Here is a 24,201-nt window from a genome sequence, read left to right on the forward strand (position 1 = left end):
TGGAGTTGTATACAAATTTGTGTTATGTCATTGAAACCGTCTTTCAAAGACTTTTCCTATGATACTTAATTTGCATATAGTCTATTTTTATCCTTTGATCCATCTCACCAAATATTGACGTCAGGACAAACATATCGAGAAATGGTAACATAGAATGAACAAAATTTTCATTTTCGGTGGGTGTGTTTTTTTATACATTGTTGCTGTAAATTCGATCTGAAAAATAAATATATTTAGTTTTTCCACCCTAATGTCTTAGGAGCAATTCATTAAACATTTAATTCGAAAATTTAATAAATTCTGTTATTCGAATATTATCGCCACCTTTAGCACAAGTAATTTTTAATGGAGTAAATTGAAATGGTTATAAATACGAAATAATTTCGCAAAAAATTAATAAATTTCTTTTTTATATTTGAAAAAAAAAACAAACAAAAAATAAGTGAAGTATGTATACTAAATAAAAACATTAAAAACAACTGATGCATTTACAAGAACTTTCTCGTACTACAGAAATAAAATAAAAATCGAAATAAAATATTGAAAAAGGAAAAAAACGACTATTAGTTCAACGATGGCACACAAAAACATGTTCTAAATCGTACGAAAAACAGCAGTAAAAACAAAAGCATTTTTTATTTTTACATTGAGAGATAACGTTACAGAGAGAAAAACATAAAAAATGGAAAACAAGAAACATTTATGACATTAAATTGGATCTGGGATTTGTGTTAAATCGGATGAAGAGGAGTGAAGTTGTAGTTGACATTTGTAAACATTGTTACACCCTAAATGCTTCCGTTGTCGGATTCAGTGTGTGAATATGGATTTGGTTGTTTTAATATTTGCTTATGTGCCGCTATTTTTGCTAATATACAGTACTGGTTAACAAAATAGCATGGGGTAATCACACATATGACTACTTTTAAATCTTTGAGGCTTTGAAGCCTTACTCTTTAGTAAACTCTGATAGTTTGAAATCAAAAATGTCTTGCCTTCGAATTTCGCTTTCATCACCGTGTATGCAGAAACGTAAAACGATGGGATAAATCTTTCTCCGGGGATATGTACTGGTGGTGTCAAATGGGGTAAAACCAGAGAACTATATAAACCAGCTCGAAGTTATTGGAGTGTCCTCTTAGCGTTTCATGTGCAGGTTACGTACTGGGTTGAATGGTGATGGATGCACAACATCTTATTCGGATGACAAACATATTAAGGTCTTCAGTTGCATTTCAAATGCGTGATAGTAAACGGAATGTTTTTGTATTCCATAAGTTAAACAACATGTCAGCCATTGTCAGGGATTAGGTAGCTCTGGTATACGAACAAAGTGCTTGTACTTGGACGAAAATTGCCACCAGTGTGTTTTTTAGAAGTCACAAAAAGGCGGTGGTAAGTTTTCTCCAAAAACCAATAAAGCTAATTTAGGATACCCCGTTTTGAGGCAAGTCCAGGACTATACGACTGATAAGGTAAAATATCAGAATCCATTTTTTCTAAATAGTGTTTTAACTGATCTTTAAATGTGTGGAAGATCATTATCATTATGTAATATTATAATTGTACTCTTCAATTAATTGTTTTCAGTACACTTTAACTTTGTTCGTTTGTCCCGATTTCAGCAGCCTTCCAAAACTATTGAATTTTACTTATGATTTTTAAAAGTCATTACAGTAGGCTTAAGAGAGTCCAAGTGTCTTTCAAGAGACGAGTTTTTTATATTTGAAATGATCTCTTATAGCCGAATTGTATGTCTTTTGGAGATCTATACTAATACTAATTCTAATAAAGATTGTTTTATTATTTTTTTTTTTTGAGGAAATTTAAAAAATCATTTATATTCGGGTAGTATTATACGGTGGTAGAGGATCAGGACCTTTTAGTCTGTAAATTATATATAGGAGAATTGTAGGTTCGCAATTATTACCATGTCATTCCAAGAATCTTTTAAACTTGGACATTTGGTGGACACTTTTTACAAAAGATTTATAAATCGTTGAACTATTTCGATGCCGAACAAATAATATCATATTCCGTAAGAAGTGTTCATGCTGCATAAGGTCTTGTTGTGATACTTTTGAGATTTAAAAAAAATTTAAAAACTTATAACTCTGGTTGATAGCACGCAGCTATGCGTCAACAAAACGATGTTATAGATCGATATTTCTAACAATTAATCACATAACGATTAGTAGATATACAAGCTTTTAATTTCTTTCAATAGTTTGTGAAATCTGGAATGAATCACATAATCATTTGAAAGCATTTATACTGTCTCTACTTCATCTTCACGTTTAAAATAAGCTTCTAATTACAATCATTAAAAAATATATATTTTTTATATCTAAAAAGTACTTAAAAAGTATTTTTTTTTTATTTCAGAGATATATTACATACATGTATGTATATGTATTTTTCTAAAGAATCTGCTAATTAGGTCACCAAAACTGTTCACGTATATATTTTAGGAGATTTCATAAGCAAAAATAATGAAAATGATGTTGACGTCGTTGATGTCGCTGTCTGTTGGTATTGCTTTTGCTGATGACAATGACGGTTATGAATTGTTTGTAGTTGTTCATAGTGATATTTGTACCAATCTCGTATGTCTGTAGTTGTTGTATCTGTTATCTTAGCATGGGGTATAAACGTAAAAATAATCATAAAAAAGCATTTATTTGTTGGCGCTTTAAATTTACAATAATTGATTATTTTTACATAAAAACAAAAATAATGTGTTTGTACTAAAACATACACCACGACACTTTCGAAATGTATATACACATACGTCAAATATTATACTTTTTTGATAAACTGTATTGTTTTATGTCGTCAGAAATTATGAACAGTGGAGCGAAAAGAGAAAGAGAAGAAAGTTAAGATAATATAAAAATATTGTAAATTTATTGATTATTTCGCAGAATACATATTAATTAATTAAATAGCCCATTTGACGATGTCTGAAATCAGGTGGTTCCCGATTTGAAACAAATCAACATTAAGAAGAAATAATTGATTTCATTTAAAAATCTTGTTTGAGAAACTATCTGTGCTTCTACTAAACTATGACTACAATTAGTATAATTAAAAATATTAAAATTATTCCCTCCATTAAATTCCAATGAAGCTGTAATCCATCGTAGTACGTGTAACAAATCAAAATCTTAAAAAAAAATAAAGAAACGTATTTTTCTGTTTTGTTTATTTAATTTTCTAACCCAGTTTAATGCCATTTTTATTTTGTGCTCTATTTAATATTGATTGAAGTTGGAAATTTTCTTAAATTGTATTTTTTTCTTGTTGGTATCATTCTGTTTTGATTCAAAGTTCTAATTTAAAAATAAACTTTTCATATTGAATCCGTACGGGTGTAATCAGCGGATGTGTAAAAAAAGTTATTTTTGCAATAATTATTTATTTAGTTTGTTTTTTCTTAAACTTAAATGTAGTTTTATTTAATTTTTGTTTATTTTTTATTTTTTGTTTTATTACTGGTTGGTTGTCAGTATCGCGTGTATTCCATGCCATAAACTTAAGAAATTATCGAAATGATTTGTTTTTTATTTCATTCTTTTTTTATACCCTACTATTACCATAGTGGAAAGGTTTTGACGTTTGTAACCAGCTCCAAGTTGCTAAGGGTTCTGTCTAACTTAAACCCCAGTAGAATATTTTCTATCATAAATTTTGTACAGTTATCGGCATTGTGCTTTAATTTAAATATAAAAAAAAGTCATTTTTCCAAACTCGATTAAGAATCGATTTATTATAACATCCAACTCTCAAACAAGATGCTTTATGGCATCATATAGTCGGTCTTGTTCGACTATAATACATTATTTTAATTTAATGTTTTTTGCACTTGTATATTGTGGTTAATGTGGTTGTGTTCTTTGCACACCACACACACACACACACACACTACAATAATAAAGTGAAGTAAAAAATGTAATAATGATTGAAATAATCAAGTTCCTGTTAATCAACCTACTTAGTGCATAATTTTTATTACTTTGTATTTGGAGGGAAATTATATCTCTTTAAAGTGATTGAACTAAGATCAATTACATCAATAATAAGATGTAAAGTGCAAGAAATCGTGTTAAATGAAAATACACAAAATTAACTTCTTTCGTTTTTGAAAGATCTTGAGAAGGGATATTAAAGATGTTGTATTAAAGAAGTGGATGCTTAGTTGTATTTTTGGAAATTTACGATTGAAAGGATCATGCGCATAACTCTGTATGCACTATACTGTTAAATATGAGATGATATCATTTCAGGAGCAACATTATAATAAGTATGATATTGCGTCCCTTCGTCTACATGTATGCGGTGTTCCGATGTAATTTACGTGGACACCGTGTAAGTCATCTTTTTTGGCCAGCACTTAGGGGAAGACACCTACTCTTGCAGTAAACGAATGTGTTCTTGATGATAGGTGTTTCGGGCAATTTTAGAGAATTTGATACCTTTCTCCTGTACGCAAAGTACCTCCAAAATTGTCCAGCCTGTAAATTTCATTGCAGCGATTTTCAGGCTGAAATTTTAGCGATAATGTCAGTCTGTACGATATGCATATTTATCGACACTACCTTTGTAAAGGGACCAATTTATTGTGGTCTTCTTTCAATGAGAAATGCACAAGCCACCTTATAATCAATGCCTTGCTCTAAAGGTTAAGGGAAACAGTCATGGCAGCTACTTCATATTCAACCTTGGTGATATATCTGGGCCTAAATTTATGGACGTCTTAAAATTTCTTATATTACATAATACAACATCTAAAGAGGGGAGTTGTCCTGTCGGAGTCCCAAACACTCTTAACCAACAATCATTATAAATAGAGGGTTTTATTAGATCGTGTGAAAAACCTATTACATTTTGAACTCAGGTGTTCTGTCTTTCGGACAAGCTAATTGTTGGGGAAAACCAAGTACATTTTTATTTTATATTCAAAACTGTAAAGTACATTCTGAAAGCATTTAAAAAACATATATGCTCACGTTACATAAGCACTTACTCAGATCCAGCTAATCTTGTGAACTGCAGAATATATAGAATAAGTGCGGCGTGGTTGATACCAGCAACATTATATTCGTTGGTTATGCATTTGTTATTTTCCTAATTCTGTTCAAAGGAAATAAATATGTAACTGAAAAACTTTATTAACATGATAAACATGATGAGACTATAAAATAAAAAAACCGCATTCCTTCCTAACACATGTTCAAAATTACATGTTCGTTTTAGCGGATCTGCAATAACACAACAATACACATGTGTGTAGACCGGCTAAAAACCATACAAAATAGCTAGAAATTGTATAAAATATTAATTAAATTAAAGTCAAGAGAACTCAATTCAAGAAGAGACAAGTCAGCATAAAGAATGAATTGAAATGACGCATGACGAGCTATTATGATTTATGATTTCCTCTTTGGTTTTTTTTTTTGATCGGCTAAAGAAAGATCGGCACAAAAATGAGTCATAAGATGAAATTTGCATTTGAAAAAGTTCTAACAAAATAAAAATATTAGCAGACTGTGTAAATTCTAATGATTTAAAATGTTTTGGTTTTGAAACTATAAATTATGTTAAATAACTCACTTGTTGTGGATCAGACATCAAAGGTTGTATAAACAAACGATCCTGTTGAAATAACAATTAATTGAAAAAATAAGTAACATAAGTTAATGTAGTTCATGTCTGTACTTTAATTTAAAGTCATGTTAATTGTAAAAGGGATAATATGGATAACTTGGCCAGACAGTAGTTTGAAGGCTGATAAACAGACACACACACACACACAGACTAGCATTTACACACACTTACATTAAATAAACAGCAGATGTTGTAAGATTACAAGAACTCGAGTAAACGTATTTAGGGTTGCAACTTGCAAGTAAATAAACCAGAAGGACAAATTGTTTTCTTAAATCCTAGATTTACATAGAAAACCAAAAGCAACACAAAAAAAATAAAAGAAAATTTATTAAGAAAGAAAAACAAATCTAGAAAAGCAGGTGATGTTGTTGTGTTAATGCTGCTGCTAATACTACCTCAGGAGCTTCATAAACAAATATCTAATACAAATCAACAGATGTCTTTAATGAAAAATGACATTATGACTGTACTCAGTTTAGTTTATAACTTTAAAGATCTTATGGGGTGAGCGCACAGCAGGTCCGATAGGGGCTTAGGCGTTTTTCTTCGGATTTCAATTATTTTGATCGAAAACTAAAGTGGGAGAACCATATGCTCGAAATGGATTCAGTCAAACTATGACTCCATAAAAATGTAATTAAACCTATTCTAAAAAACATATTCGAAAGTGTCTAATAAAATATTGTATATCTGTATTAAGTCCACAAGAATGTCATTTAAAGGCTATTGCAGTTGGCTAAATTCTGAGACTAAGTTCATAGGATATTTTGAAGGATATTGAATTGCAAAGACTCAAATTAATTCATCTTCGAATCATTGCTGACATGTTTACATTTCACTATAAATTTTACATACATATACTCATAGAAAACATTCAAACATTCAAAAAATTTCGATATTGCTTACTCCCTTTTAATTTCTAACTTATTTGATTTTTATCCAGCAAACTTGATTTATTTTTTACAAATCGGTCCCTTAAAATCCAAATTATTTTTTTCTTGCAAGTATTTATATTTACTAACCAACCGCCCGCAGTAAATACATATATTATCTCTAGCAATCTACATTAAATTTTTAAAGATACTTTGGATTTAATCCCATAAAGCTGGAAATAATTATGGGTTATTAAATAAAGTAAAGACTTGACAAGTTGTAGACATTTTAACCTAAATTTTCTTTTATATTCAAACATAAATAACGTACATCATTTAATTTCTTTACTACTTAATTCAATGCGCAACATTGTTGCAACATATGTGTATGCGTGTGTGTATGTATGCAGTATGTATGTATTTGAATATTTCAAAATGTTTACAAAGATTACTTTTCGTTCTTTAGCTGCTGCATCCCAATATGAATTAGCACTTATTGCTATAACGCCTTCTTTGTTGTTAATCTCACAAAAATAAAAATGAAAAAAATATAAAAACTAATAGATTTAGACTAAGAAAATAAAAAAAAACACGAATTAAAAGGGGTAACAAAAGTTTCCGTACCACTAGGCAAATACTACTGCAGACAAAAAAAATCTAGACATCATCGATTTCTATACATGTTTTTCTTTCTACTCTCATCATCATCATCGCCACCACCAAATAGCGAACGATGAAAATGCAATAACAACAAAATTGCATGATATCTATGAAATAGTTATTCAGTCAAAGAATTAGCACCATTTCCAAATGAATTCTATGTTAATGAGATTATTTTTCAAATTGCAATAGTAAAGAATAAAATAGATGATATTCAATTTGTAATTTTAAAATTGGATATCTTTACCATAGCACAAAATCTTAACTAATTACTTCATCGAGGAATGATTAACATGCAGTTAAATTTATCCTTGAGTTTGCGTATGATATATGAAATTTCCATTCCCTATGTAAGAAGCGGATAGAGAATATCTGGATGCCGTCACGTCTTCAACTTATCTGCGACTATTCTATATTGTATGAAACAAATTCGACACATCCGGCAACTATTGCCTATGTTAAAGATATTTGGCTGGCCTTTTGTGGTTCTGTTATACCAAAACTTAGGAGGATCATTCCAAAAACCAGAATCAAAAATTCATCGGCATCCTTATCTCCCAGTGTATAGTAACAAAGAAGTGGTCATTTATCTTGGACAAGGATTTTGACATCTCTTATTCTCTCGTTATTAAAAGATAAACCTTTATGAACCCGGTCAACTGGGGGACAACTTCTCAAAACATTGTATATAGAATAAATTCGTATCCACGATGTGATCATTCAACTGTCTGACCACATAATTTGGCAATTTACTTAGGTAGACATTGTACATTGGTATTCACTTCGGTAGACATTGGTATTCACTTGAGTAGTCTTGGCATTCACTTGAATAGTCTTGGAGTCAAATCGACTTTAGTCATTCTGTAAGGAATTGTTTTAAACCAATTTGGAATTAAATTGCAAGTAACGCAATTGGGGCCATAAAGCCCTAAACTAAAAAGTGAATGAATGAAATATTGAATGAAATATTCATTCAGACATTCAGAAATAAGGTTGTTGTTTGTTAAATCGGTAAAAAATACCTACTCTATGTTCTACCGTTTTTATCTTTTCTGTATCAACTTCTAGTGTAGTTATTAAATGGAGATTAAGCCTCCTAGTATGCGCAAGAAAAAGGTCGCAGCTGCTCTCGTAATATATATTTTACCTACCACTTAGGGTGGCTAGGCTCCACCAACTGCCCAGGTGACTAGCCATTTGACGTGGAAAGTTTACAAAAATGAAGTCGGGAAGCTAGTCCAATCGATCTCTAGTCGATTTTAACAAGTTCATCTGTCTTTATTATCTGTTAGCCAGGACAACTCTAGGGTCTAATGGTTGGTAATAATGTCGAGTAGACAACAGAAAATGTTCTAATAACAGACTTACTGTCAAATTCACGCAGTTTGTTTTAAATCTCTGCTTGACTCTACTTTTAAAATATTTTAAAGCGATGGTTTAACACATTGGTGTTGGATAACGATGTCTACTAAGCTCCCAAAGCACTGTATTTGATGTGTTATATAAGCCGACCGAACAACAATCGCCTCCCATTATAAGAACACAATGACACAGAGAAAATGATTTTGTTTCTTTTTTTGTAATTTTTTTTTCATTCAGTTTGCACATGAGCTTAGACTGAGCTACAAGATGATAATGATGTTTTCTGTGCAACAGAGTGTATAGTGTAATATTGTTCGAATGGTTGGATGCTGCAGCAAAAGTAAACAAAAATTGCAACAAATATTTTCAATTCGTAGTGAAGATGCTGCTACTTTTTTTCGTAGCAATTTTCTGTTTTTTTCATTAGTTCGAGACAAGACAAATCCAGTTTGTTTTTTGTCCTTCTTTTTTTTTTTTTGCTCTTCATCGTTTTTTGTGTTCATCTTTCCTTTTATTATTGTAAAGTGTCTGGAGTTGCTTGAAAGAATTACAAAATGCTGTTTGCTGTGCGTCTGTTTTTTATTTTATTATTTTTGTATGTCTCAGTTTTACTTCATACCAGACAGCAATTTGAAGTAGACAATAAAATGAAGTCAAATAAATAGTTTGGAGGCATGGGAAGATGATTTATTTTTAAGGATAATAGTTGTACTTAAATAAAGATTTGTGCAGTTGTAAAGTTTGTTTTAAGTAAATACCAGTCAGTATTAGCAATTTAGAATTTTCTTATTTGAAAATTTCCTTGGGGTCAATTTGAAATATGCTGTTAGCCGGTATTGCAGCTTTGAATTGTTTATAGTAAAACTTATTTAAAGTCTTCTTAAATGATTTTATTACATAATTAGACTAAAAATTGTTGGATTTTTTTTATTAAATCATAATGTGTAAATTGTTGCAAAATTAAAAGCGTTTTTAATGTTTCTAATATAATTAATAATAAAGATTAGGTTAACTTAAACTCTAACAATAATTAATCACTCGATAGCGAAATTCAAAAAATATATAAAGAGTAGATAAAAGAGAAAATAAAATTTTATGAAAAAGAAAATAGAAAAGTACTTTTCAATATTCCAAAAAATGTCTTTAAGAACACAATTGTTCTCATTGAATTTCAAAAACTATTAGTTCCTTAGGTAACGATATTTAAATATTCCTAATGAGTGTTTGTCAAACCCTAAAATTCGCTATTCCTTTTCTAATAAAATTACTAGAAAGTTATAAAACCTTTTTTTGCAAATGTAATTTAACTTAAGTTTCCATCATTCCCACTCTTCATACATCCTTCTATCATGTTTCTTCTCCGTCTCTGTTATGAAATTTTTATATAATAGCAACAACAACAACTACTACAATAATAAGTGACAAGTGTAGACATCATGGAGTTGTTGTTGTGACAATGCCGACATCGAATTGTTTTCGTTTCCACATTCAAAGTCAATCTTCTCCTTAGCGTTTCGTTCCATTTCGTGTTTTTGTGTTTGTTGTTGGTGTTGCTGATTGTGTCCTTCTACACAAAAATCCCACAAACTTACACAGTCACAAGTGGCCAGATTAAAATTGTGAACATACACACCCAATATTTTAGCTGCAAGTGAGACGCCGCGTGGAAATACTTCGTTCGGCCTGAAGGCATGCAAGTGAAGAGGGGTTTCTTTGACTACGAATGTCTTTGGCATGGACAGAAGAGTATAATAAAATAGCATTGGTCTTATTCAATCTGCAATAATTACGTGACCTTGTTACAGCTTTATCTAGAGCAAACGGATGGTACCTAAGTTCATACTCAACCTTAACAAATCCGTGCACTGCTCTTCAGCAGCCATTAATCAATTTTTTTTTTATCAAGAACCTAATTTTTGCCTAGTGTTAGTGTGGTACTGGATATGGGTGGTTTCCCAATGGTATTACAGTCTGTCAAGCGTTAATGAATTCTTTTCTATGGTCAGCCCTTCTTTGGGCTCAAAAGCTTAGACGGCATAAACTTAGCCACTAATAAAGATTGGATTCGCACATATATTTTACAAAATAATTTAACCAATTCGAACGGAGTTGTCACTAATTTATGGCTAATTGAAAAGAGTTGTAACAGAATATCGTGCTAATAGTAAAATATTGAAACTACATTTTTTAGAAAAAACTTATATAGAGACAGGTTTATATATAACAGACTATTATACATACAATTTTTCAATATAATAAACGCTTATAGGTCAATTTCTTAAGAAAAAGTTAAATTGAGCCGACAATTTAGATACCGCCGTCGACGGAAAATGGTTGCGCCGCCCAGATCTGCGCTATTATTTTAAACATTGTTCGTTCTCGTGCATTCTGTATCTTTAAAGCTAAAGATAGTACAATCACATCACGTTTTTATGCATTCACGTAGTCAACAGTCTATGGAGTATTTTGTATTCTTGCTGTTGTTTTTATTGTAGTTGGTGTTGATGGTTTGTTATTCTCATCGATTCATCCATACATCCAACCAAACGTCCATGTTAAGAGCAGTGGTCCGCATGCAAAGAGTATTCGTTTCGAAAACCCTGAGAATAGTGATGGAAATTATACGTTCTCTGTGTTTTAGAGATAGGAGTAAAAAATTTTTCCAGAGAATTATTTTTCGGAATAGGGCTAAATATGTCAATGTACCCCATCTATACCGAAAAAACTCTGCCTCATATTCACTTCATACCGGCCGCTGATTTACGAGTACGAAGCTGGTACGAGTATAAATGAAAACAATATTTACAAAATTCCATTCATGGTTTGTGGTTGTTTTTGCTGTTGTTGATTTCTGTGTTGTTTGCATTGTATTTGTTGCTGTTGCTATTGATGTTGTTAATGTTGCTGTAGATTTGTTTTCTTATATTGCACTTGATATGATTACAACGTTGTAGAATTCTCCTCTTTTCACTTTTTTATCCTTTTTTCGCCGTTTGTTTTTATTTATTTATTTTTTCACTTTGCTACATTTTGCTCGTGTACTTGATTTCTTTTCGCTTCTTTACACAACTCGTTGTTGTTGTTCTGCTGCTTTCGTTCTTGGTTGATTTGTCTGGCACGTCTCGACGCTTTACATAGGAGGATTCCTTTGCCTCTGCTGCTGAAGCGATTGTTGTTGTTTCATCTAAAAGATTTCTGAGGTCGTTGTTTTTGTTGTTGTATGTTTGTTCAATTGCGTGGGGGGCCACAATTGCAATCATAGTGTATTTCCTTTCCGATTTTTTATTTTTGCATTGGTCACAATTATGTTTTTACTTTAACCGCGTACATTAGTTTACACTCTTTTTTTTCTTTTTAAATATAAATATGAAATGTAAAGATGTTTTTTCTGTAGTTTTCTAAAATCGTAGCGGAAGTTGTGTCAAATCTTAACATGCTAACAAACATAATATATTGAAAGCTATTTATTTAATAGTATTTAATATAATAGTTTAATCTTTTGATCGAAAATAAATATTTTTTATTGAAATTTATTGATTTGAATTTTTTTTTTGTAAATTAACATGAAAGTAATTTATTCAGTTAAAGCATGGACACTTAAATGATATACATTTGTAGACAATATTGATCAGATGGTGAAACTCGGCAAAAAACACAAATACTTAGTTTACTCTTTATAAACCAATAGAGAGATAATGCGAAATAAGTCGAAGAACTCTTTTGAAGAGCACCAAAGATTTTCATTGAAAAGAAGCTCGAAAATAAAATGCTTTGTTTCTGTTTGAATTCGTACAAAGTTCAGAAAGTTTCAGATCAATTCTCTACAGAATTTATAAGCGAACAAATTTCATTAAAATTTTGTTTAATAATTTCCGATACATGATTCCTTTTCAAGAATGATACCGGACAAAAAGGCGTATAAAATTACCCGAAATGTTTCTTGTGTGTCTTCAAATTTCTGTGCCGATTTGACATTATGATACTATGACAAAAATGCTCTTTATACTCAAACAATAATGACAATTTCATACCACGAGTGCAAATCCACGGTACTAACACATTGGTGAGATGCAAACCTCATCAAAATCACGACCATGCTGAACTTGCAGCTTACGTTTTCTATTGGTTGTTTATCTTTTAAAGCAATTGCTTGGTTCCACCACCTTACTCTTCTAGTCTATTGGAATATTGCCTATCAAATTACCGGCATCGTAAACTGCTTCTCAGAGATCGTCCCGGTGTCTTCTTCTGGCAACTTTGGCGTAAGATGGCGACTATTTTCCTTTTCCACCATCCAGCTTCTCCTTCCTCAATTTTCGGGGCTTTTTTAAGATTGCTTTTGAGGTTCCTTTGAGTGTGGCTTGGCTTTGACTGTGTATTAGAAAACGGGGAGTTCCTTTTCTTCTTAGGTTTTTGAGTGAAACTTAATTCAACAAAACATTTAATCGATTTCAACAAATCTTCCTTCTCCACCTTCCTCCTCCTTCAATTCTCTATGACCTTAAATTCAACAAAACATTTTAATTGATGACATTACCAAATGTTGCACAATGTTTTACAAATTAATAAATTATATCTGAAATTATCAAAAATACATAAAAAACAGGTCAACCTTCTTTCTGTATGTAAAATCAATTTGATAATAATATAACAACCTAACCACAAAAATGGAAATCCACAAACAGCCACAGTTGAAATTTGAAAGTTTTCATAAAAACCACAAATTCTCATCATTCAATAACAATAATAAAAACTGCAGCAGCAATACGTATAGACCGACCGACCAACTGACAAACCAACAAACAGTCAATCATTTGGCTTTAAAACAAAATTTATAGAAATGTGTGTTCTGGAGGTAAAGCACAAAAATATTGCTGATTGATAATACAATTTGGGACCACAACTTATATACAAGTATCAATATAGACAATATGAAACATTTACGCCTCAAAATATTTGTGAAAAAAGTGAAATGCCAAAGGATATTTAAACAGAAAAAATAAAAGTAAGAAGAACAGCAAAACAAGAGCAAACAAATTTAAGAGAAAATTTATTAAAGTTTACTTGTTAAAGAAACAAATAAAGAAAAAAAGAAAATAAAATTTTTATACCGGTGGAGTAACATTATTATCGTTATTTTAATGTTTTTTCTTGGTTGACGCTTCGAATTGTGGCAGCACAAAATAACAACAACTACAACAATGGTTTACAGTCAACAACAGCACGAGTCCTGAGTGAAAATAATAAGGGAGTCATGTCACAAGGTGCGCCCTTTTTATAATAAAATATCGGTGGTTCGTTCCATCGTTTGCTTGGTTGGCTTCCTTTTACTCTAATATATACAACATATTATTGTATTTCTGCAACGTTTTCTCTTTGTTTCTGTTTTAAGTTCGACTTCATTTTTTCCGTACTTTTCCAGCTAAATAATATGCTATTTCTTCCTTTTTTACGATTCGTTATGGATTCGTTTATTTTTAAATTTATACTCGTCGTACATTCATCCATATTTACTTGGTAGTTGGGTACTGATTTAGTGGTCACATAATACCTTCCAATATCAGCCAGCCGCCACCATAATTTCTGCAAAAACACAAAAATAATGAAAACAAAACAAAATCATCGTAATGAATATAGCCATGTTACATGAAGACAGTGGCGGACAAAAAAGTAGCATAGAGTAGCCATTCTGTACTTTACTCCAGATTGCAAATCTCTTATTCAAAATTCAAAAGCTCATTGGGACTTAGTTAGTTAGCCTCTATCGGGCCTGTTGTGCGCTTCTTAACCTGTCCTTAGGTGGGAATCGAATCCATTACCTCCGGTCTACCAAACTAGAACACTAACCACTAACCTACCGGAGGCCACTTAAATTATCCAAATTATATTAATTGAAAGTCTTTGACACTGTATGAAAATAATTACTCATTTGAAAGCCCCACCCTTTCTCTGAGAATTGATGAACTAGCCCCATTACTTCCTGATTGCAATTCGGAGGAAAAGAGGTGCAAACAGTACCTCTATTTTCAAATATCTAGGGTCAAACCAGAGAGATATATAATCTGTTACCATGTGTAGCACACAAGGCTAGTACCGCTTATTGAAGAGGTCCCTTCGGGTGGGTGTGGTTTCAACTTAAATTTGCGGTGCTGTACCATGATGACAGATACCAGGCAGAGGATTGCCTGCGGGACTAACAGTTGGAAATAAGTTGGTGTCAAATGTATATGACGCGGCATGGATTTAGAGATATGCGGTCATCACCCACCCGTATATCTAGTGTGAGTGTGTCGGATAAATGAGAAGTGTGCTATATTCAATGGTGATTGATGTACTTACAGTTTTTTTTGTCTTTTTTGATGGATGAACTAGTGTCCTTAACAAGTCGTCATGGCATGTACGCATATAAAACAGTTTTTTCTCTTTTTTGATGGATGAACTAGTGTCCTTAACAAGTCGTCATGGCATGTACGCATATAAAACTCTTCGACTTCTGTACATCTACATGATCACTTAATTAATACCATAAATTTATTGTTCGGCAGGTTCGGAGGCTTTGTCTTGTACCTGTTATTGCAGAGGTCCCTAAAAGATGTACGTAATGGCTGTGGGTTAAACTCAAATATGCGGGTAAAGAAGGTTGGTTTGAATAAGATCTTTGCTATTAACAAGATAACAAATACCCCGCAGAGGAGTGCATGCGGGATAAACAGTTGGAAATGAATTTGTGTCAAGTGTATATGATGCGACATGGATGTGGAGGCATGCTTCCTAAATAAAGCTCTGTGCCAAAACTTTTTGGATATTCTATAAAAGGGTTAAAAATTTTTGTCTTTCAATTTATGATCAAAGATTTTTTTCACAAAGGATTGCCGCAAAATAGGTTCGGAACTTACAATTAATGTCAGTGTCTTACATTGACAATATAAAACAATTTTCCTAACTAGTGCTATCTAAACGCCCACCACTATACTATAAGCAATATGTTGCTTTTGTTATGCTATTCTTGTTTAAGAACATAAAACGAAGGAGTAGAAATTCCATTGAAATCATTTGAAAGACCAACCACATAAATGCTTCAACAAGAATGAAGACAAAATTGTTCCAACAAAATATGTATTTACTCATATTATATTCCTGTTCTCTATACCAGACTAGTAACTAAATACATATACCATATATCGTTCTTAATGAAACCATAATGTATTTTTTGTTTTTTTAAATTTCTTCATTGATTTTGCCGATAAATTAAATTCGAACAAATATTCGAAAATACAAGAAGTATTAATGATAAGAGTGTATTAAAGAGCATTGTCGTAGAAAATTTACATGAAAGAGCTTTCTTTCGATCTTTCACTTTAAGTTTTACTTTGTTGTTTCTTTTTATTCTTCTTCTTTTTATTTTAATTTATACTTCTTTACACATGACAAAAGGTCTAGACTATTATGCCTCTGGAATATTTTTCATTTAGTTTTTTTATTTATATTAAAATATTCTCTGGAAAGATTTGAGTTCAATAAACTTTATTTATTTATTTGATTAGTTATTAAGTATTGTTTGTTAATTACATTCTTCTTATGATTTTTTAACTTGTAATGAAGAATAATAGGTAAAACTTAATGTTTTGGCAAGAAATTAATAATTTTGTGATCTAGATAATTTTAATAATGTCTTAGTCCATTACTGGGGAAAGGATTTTAGAAATCTAGTTTTACCTCTCAAAAAGTTGAAAGCCAGAGACCAAGTATATTTTCCCTCCATCAATCAAAAACTTTAGCGGCCGATATCGGGTCGTCGTAAATGGTGCAATCAGAAGATGTACACGAATGAAAAATTGTCAAGGTCATTACCTCTTGATAAGTGTAACTTTGAAATTCTTATATCATCAAATAATTCTTGAAAATGCTAAGCCTATAAAATGTATATGAAACCTCAGAATTTATACTTGTTGAGCTTTGTGGCCTTCTAATCTTTAGATACTTGGATCTAATTTCTATAAAAGCCTGACAGTGGCAAAGAAGTGCTCCAGAGTTCCACTGTTTTCTATACATGCTCTAAATTCATCTGAATCCGCACGTCTAATTGTATAGCGGTGTCCGCAATCATGTAATCATAATAACCACATACTTGCTCATTTTGAGGAGGCATGACGTTCTGCTCTTGTTAGGATCATATCGTATTATAAATGAGGTTCTACCCACATTTGCATTATTCTTAAAGTCCTTATGGTAGTCTTTTATCCATATTGTTCATTTAACCCTCGTTGTATTGTTTCTAGGTCTAAAATATAGAAGCCGAACCTATGGGAGCTTTATGTCCCAATTTAGAGCCGTCCGTGTAACAAAAGCTTCCTGTAGGTATTTGCTCTAATGTTTCGCTTGACCATGACATTCTATACAGGATCTGTGTTTCAACATATTCAGTGTCTGGTATGCAATCTGGTACGTTCGATGATTGCGTATAGCCTTCCAATGTGTCCAGTACACATTGACGACTTGTCATGCAACTGCTTTTGGCCAGTTTGCTTAAATTTATGAGTCATTGGACTGTACGAACTGTATCTTTACCAATATATAATTCATTGGGTGGAGTATCTAGCAACATGTCCAAAGTCTTAGTGAACAAAGTGTTTATGGAACCACTTATACTTAAACAGCATGTACTCTGAACTCCATGTAGTAGTTTGATGTTACTCTTGATTCAAAGTAATTTTAACACCATCATACTAAAGGCAATAGTAAAGAAAATTTTGGTAAGAGCCCTCCATATAAACTGTAGTGTCTTAAACTTAATTCCAATTTCTTATTTATAAAGGAAAACAGTAGCTTAAGCAATGGATAACAAACAAAAAACTAAATATAAATAACATTTCAAAATATTTTCTTAATTATATAAAGTAATTTTCCATCTAGGAATTATAAAATTCAACTACTTGTTATCACCTCCTAATTGCTGCAATTTTCCAATTCCACATTTTAAATTGTTGTTTTTTTCTGTAATTTATTACAGGTAAATGTACATAATTCCTATGCCAATAAAATCCATCAATTATTTTATTTTTATTTTCCATTTATTTGTATTACAAAAGAGCAAGATGATCAGAATAAAAATAAAATAAATCATTTATTTTTTAAATGCAAGAAAAACACAAAAACAAACGACGAAGACATTCATTCAATTTCAGGTTTCTGATTTTCTATACATTACAAGAATTTCAATTTCAAAGGCCATTATCCTTAAGTTTTTCATTGCTTTGAAGCGGCAATACTTGTTTTTGTTTTTCATTTTTGTCTGATGGTCGGTCGGTAGATAAGTTTGTCCGTCCATTCGTCGGTCGGTTTTGAAAATGCTACAACGAGATTGTGAGTTACGAGTACAAAAACGAAAAAAAGTAACAAAATTAAAGAGACAAACAAACCATAAATGTGCAAAAAATTTCAAGAATGAACTTTTAAAACTCTACACACAAAAGCAACAATAACAACAGCTAAAAATCAATTTCTATTAAAAAAATATATTGAAAAAAAAATACCATAGACAATATTTCGAAAAAAAAACTTTGCAATGTCTGAGAATATTAAATGAAAACGTCGTTGAAAGAAAAACGCATTTGTGAGACACAAACGAAAAATTATAAAAATAAATAGTAGAATGAATCGTCTTCGTAATAACCTGTTAAAAGCATTAAAAAGTGTCAGTTGTTAAATTGAACCATCGAACTAGAATCTCCTTTCTTAACACAGAACAATGTGCGAAAGTTTATTTATTTATTGTTGTTCGGGTATCAATTGTGGCGGCATATGTATTGTTGTCTTTGAAACAGAATTGTTAAGGAATTTATTCATTTGTTGTATTATCATAAAATCACAAATATTATCGTTTAAGAGTAAAATATAGAACAAGTGGAAAGTAGTGTTTTCTCTTTATCATCAATTCTGAGACACACTTTTAGAGGATTCAGTTTTAAAATTTCTTTGAGTTTTTCAACTAAAAAAAAAAAACTAAAAAAAATTTTGGTCAAAGTATATATATTCTGGGTCCTTATTAAATTCTAGTTATGTTAGTCTGTGTATTGATATAGAGACCGAACGGAAAGAGCTAGAGAGTTACAATTTTACAAAAATAAGGTTTGTTTGGTATTGAAAATGGGCAATATCGGTTCACATTTTCGCATAGCCCTCATACAAATGGGCAGACGAAAGTCAGCTTTAACCCTTTCACGCATAAAACTAAACCGCTGCAATATTTGTGGATATAACTTCACAACACACACACACACCTTATTTTGACGTATATTGATCAATTTAGATAAAAATGGAAAAAGTGTGTACGAAGGATATCGCAGGATATTATCATTTTTAGCATGTAGTGACATCAAATTCTAAGAAATAACTTATTTTACTGTAGCTCTGAACTCAAAATTACGCTCTATATGGAGAAAAAAATAAAAAAACATTGAGAAATCGGTGTCCCGTATACGTGAAAGAGTTAACTCTCTTGTCTGCTGTTTTCATGTGGGAAATGTCACTCCTGCTATCGCTGGTTCGTCCATTTGTCCTAATGGATTCAATATTGATCGTGCAAAATTTGTTTATTCTTGATGTAATAGTTTCCCAGATATTCGATATGTATTAATATGTATGGGAGCGCCACGCCTCTAATAATTGGCAATTAAAGGCGAGGCATTACCCAATATTTCACATGGATGAAAAAGATGTTCGTACAAAATTTATGGATTCCCGCTTCAATATTCTCCAAGATATTCGATTTTTTTTACTTAACTCAAATAGGAGATGCCCATGTGGATTTTAATGTTGCTGGTTTAAAATTTGGATGGGAAGTTTCACGACCCCTATTTCTAACAGCCAATTAATTATCAAAATTTTAAAATAAATTTCAAAGTTGTTCGTGCAAACTTTTAGAACTATAGCACTCTATGTTTACCAATTTTAAAAATTTTTGTAATTAATGCATTTTAGAACTTTACGTTTTATATTTTCTCGGATATAGTGATTTAATATTTGATTTATTTGATAGGTTCCACGCCTAAATTAGCTAATGCGTCCATTTACTTCACTAATGTTTATATGAAAGTCAAAATTATCCATATAAAATTTGGGGGCTCCAGTTGTTGAAGTTTCTATATATGCGATCAAAGTAAATTTATAAAGTAGACTCATTTGAACAGCTGACTATTTTTTTTAAACTTGCTATTTGTGGACTTACTTGTCAAAAATGTTATATAAATAACAACATATTTTTGGAAAGTACAACAATAATGCCATATTTTCCATTAATTATGGGTTCATTTTTGTAAACAAATTTTGACAAGTGAGTATTTCGAACAAAAACAAATTGCCTGTGGTTTTTGTAGACGTTTGTTGTACAACAAATCGTGTCGCTACTTTATTAATTTACTTTGTATGCGATTTTCAATACTTATTTTGTATGTGTACGTGGAATCCCGCAACATATTTCTATGGTTGCTAACTCTATAATTAAGCTTGATCAATATCTCCCATCTGGTATTAGATTCTAACAGTTCTCGACAATAACCTTACAATAAGTCCTGCACACGTAAATGGCATGGCTTGATATCAGTTTAGGTCAATTTGGTTGCGAATACTGCTTTGTAGATTTTGATTGTGGGAATATCTGGCAATGTTTCCAGATATTTTTGTTGACCGAGTGGTTTTGTAGTATATTCTTCACAAAATCCTTAAGAGATTTATTAATATATGAAAATAGTTGTATATTTAAATAATAAATATCATGAAACAGAACGATCTTTTTCTCAAAATCGAATTAATTTCTTGAAAGTCCTGTTCGATTTCTTTTAGTTTTGAAAGTGGTCGTATATTTATGAATGCCTTGTCTATGAACGTGGAGTGGTATATATTTTTGCCACATGTTGTTCGTTTGTTTTTGATTTAGTTTTTTTAATGTTTTTGTTGTTACTTTTGAAAATGGTGAGAACGATTTTAATTAGCGATCACAGGAACTAGAAAATTTTTTTTTTCTTCTTTCAATGTTCAATGTTTTTAAAAAAGACCAATGCAAAGCTGTGACTTGTACTAGTAGTTAAGAAGTGCTTTAAAACTGCGACTAATAAATGTTTAGTGCACTGTGGCGGACTTGATAGATCGACAGACAAAGAAAGAATTTTTTGTTTGTAACATTTCAAGCGCCATATAGTGACAATTTGTTAATTATTTATGTAAACATTTTATTTTATGGAAATTACACGTACTTTTGGTTTTCGTCTAGGTTTTTTTTTCTTCACATTTTATCTTTAAGCCTTATGTTGCTTGTTTTGTTTTCTTCACACAATCCAGACAATGGGAATTAAAGATTATTTTGTTGTTTTTGTCGCAACAGACGTTTTTTTTCTAGGTATGAAGTTTCTTTAGCTGCTGTTGTTTATTTTTTATGTTCCTAATTATTTAGAATCTAAAAATTTTATTAAATATGTATTTTTCATGTCTTTGCAGATTCACTTAAATGTTTAATATGAATATGAATGTAAGTATTATGAATGATGAGACATTTTAAAGATTTTTTCTTATACATATATAAATTTAATTTCTAAAAGTAAAATAATCTCAGATTTATTTTACTTATATCTAGTTATTAGTTATTAACCCAATCAGAATTATATCGATTATAAACGTTAAAATTTTCATGTAAATGTCAATGAATGTTAATCAGAATAAAACTAAGGCATTACTAAACTGTTCCTGTGGAGTACAAATTGTAAGTCATTGAATGAACTGTTATGTAATCTAATATTGACACGATTTTAGAAAGTTATATAGCCAAACATATGTATCCTGATTAAGTAGCTCAAACTTCTATTTCATTTTAAATTTTATACATAGATCATTTTCCTGATATCACATTTTCCTTACTACCGTTCTATAAATAGTAATAGTGTCAAAATTAATGTTGTTATTGTTTAAAACTATTAATTATGAAACTTACATAATAATTTTGCAAAATAAAATCTGATAAAATCTTACTCACAGGATGTCAATTTCAAAATGATATTATTTTCTTTTTACCTTTCTTTAATGCCAACAAACCTTTAATTACCAGCGTGAGATTAAAATCAGAGCGAAATCTTTAACTCACCGTAATAACCCTTCTTTCAAACAAGCGTAGCACAAATTAAGGCTCTCTGGCACGATATGTCTGTCTACAAACATTATAATCAATTTTCAATCCTTGTAAATTTTTGACAATTTTTTTTTGTAGTTCATTTTGTTAGGTTAATGCAACATGGCGTGTGTTAAATTTAATGCACAAACACACACACACACACCTTTTAAGATCCTTTTTTTTGGGAAAATTCTTGATATTAAATTGACAAACGGTTCACCTTTCGGATGTTTTCTTTTTTTTGTATATTTGTTTTATTTATTTGGGATTAATCAGGATTAAAAGTAATATGTGAATATAATGCTGTATTTAAGTAAACATGTTTTTTAATTTCCGGTTTTACCAAATGTATTCTATTTATAATAAATTATATAAAAATGTTAAATCTATAAAAATTAAAGCATTTTTGTATGTAGAAACGTGTTGCGAACTTTTCGCAGAATCAGTTTATTAAAAAAATAAAACTTTTTTAAAATTTTAAATATTTTAAACAAAATTTACCAATTTATTAGCTAAATGCTCGCATAGTTGCCAATGTTGCATTAAATTTAAGGGTTCCAACTCTAATATTTTCCCAGATAAACATACTTTTATATATACTTTACATGGTTGTGCCACGCCCTTAATTGATAGTAGGTCCATTTTATTTCCAAAAATTAATATGGCTTTCAAATTTGCTAACGGAAAATGTAAGGATTTTTGCTTTTATAGTTTCTTAGATATACATGTATATAAGTCACGCCCCCTATTTCTTATCCGCCCATTTGTATTTAAAGTATTTAAATTGATACTAAAGTGTTTCCGATAAAATTGGAGGACTTGAACTGTTTTATTTTCTCAGATCTACTAATTTAATGTTTTATGTATATGGTAGGTTTACAGCCAGTCCATCGATTTTGTCACAAGGATGTCAAAGTTCTTCATTCTAAATATAATATCTGTCTGATATTAGTTTAGTTAAATGACTGTTTCAGTAGAAATTTCGCTGGCGTTTAAGGAGTGAGATCGAAAAATTCTTAACACACGTTTTTCATTACATTTTTCAACCAAAGTATTATTTGATTTTTTTTTTTTGATCAAGTTACCTTTGAAAAACATGTCAGTTATTATGTGTAATGTCAATTATATTAATTTTTTTGTTAATCTGATTAAAATGAGTGACCAGAAAAAAGTGCGTACTGAAATTATTAAATATTTTCAACTAAACCCAACTTGGTCTTACAAAAAGTTGGCCAAGCATACAAAGGTCTGCCGTCAAACTGTTTCCAATGTTATTAAACAGTACCGGGAGAACTTGTCAGTTGATAGAAAACCTGGTTCAGGTAGAAGGAATGGTCCACATGATGCTTCTAAAGCCAAAAAAATAGAACGCATTTTCAAAAGAGCTCCCAACACATCCGGTAGGAAAGCAGCTCGGTTAGCTCAGTGCTCGGACTATTTGGTACGAAAAGTTAAAGCTAATGCAGGTTTAAAAACATACAAGTTCCTGACAGGAACGCTGCTAAAAATTTAGAGGCCAAAAACAGAGCACGGAAATTGAAGTCAAGTTTTATAAAAAAATATTCTTGCTGCATAATGGATGACGAAACGTATGTTCTGGCAGATTTTTCGCAACTTCCAGGTCAAAAGTTTTATGTTGCTGATGCTCGAGGGAATGTTGAAGAAAAGTTTAGGACCCAAAGCAGACAAAATTTCCCAGAAAGTTCTTGGTATGGCAAGCAATATGCAGTTGCGGCAAAAGAAGCCAATCATTTGTTACAACGGGCTCTATAAATACCGAAATTTACATCAAGGAATGTTTACAAAAAAGGCTGCTTCCATTCATAAGACTTCATAATGTGTCCACTTATTTTTGGCCTGACTTGGCATCCTGTCACTATGGTAAACAAGCCCTTGAGTGGTACAAGAACAATAATGTGGTATTTGTACCAAGAGAGGCAAATCCTCCAAACTGCCCGGAGCTAAGGCCAGTGGAGAGATTTTGGGCTCTTGTTAAAAGAGAATTGAAGAGTACAAAAAAGGTGTCCAAAAGTGTGGTAGATTTTAAACGGAGATGGACTACATGTTCGAGCAAAGTGACAGAAAGCACTATAAACGTTAATGGAAGGGTTTCCGAAAAGGGTTCAAATTTCATCACTAGTGATTAAAACTATAAAAATATTTTTTTTGTAAATTGTAATAATAATTTGAATCAAATAAAAAAAAAATAAAGCTGTAAGTATAGTGGTTTCTTTTTTATAAACATATATGTATGTTAAGAATTTTTCGATCTCACTCCTTATTAACAGTAACATCTTCAGGTCCTTTCATCAAAAGGCTTCAAGTTATTAATAAATTCATGATAAATTTCTGTTATTGTTCCTAGATTCTGGGAGCGGTACAAATTACAGAGCACTATAGATTAATAAAATGTTGGATTTAAGCTAATAATGTAAAGATTGGGTTATACGAAGTGGAGTTTATTTCATGTTTAATATT

The 24,201-nt window shown here is 31.1% G+C and overlaps 1 protein-coding gene across 1 annotated transcript in view; it reads left to right on the forward strand.

Moving 5' to 3' along the window:
* LOC111676161 (transcription factor E2f1) overlaps positions 1-24,201 on the forward strand; it is an 88,022-nt gene that overhangs the window by 14,118 nt on the left and 49,703 nt on the right. The window contains exon 2 of the mRNA XM_046950714.1: positions 21,057-21,087. The gene's annotated coding sequence lies outside the window, so the exon portion shown is untranslated. The remainder of the gene's footprint in view (positions 1-21,056; positions 21,088-24,201) is intronic.

This window comes from Lucilia cuprina, chromosome 4, assembly GCF_022045245.1.
Source record: "Lucilia cuprina isolate Lc7/37 chromosome 4, ASM2204524v1, whole genome shotgun sequence".
In the NCBI taxonomy this organism is placed as follows: domain Eukaryota; kingdom Metazoa; phylum Arthropoda; class Insecta; order Diptera; family Calliphoridae; genus Lucilia; species Lucilia cuprina.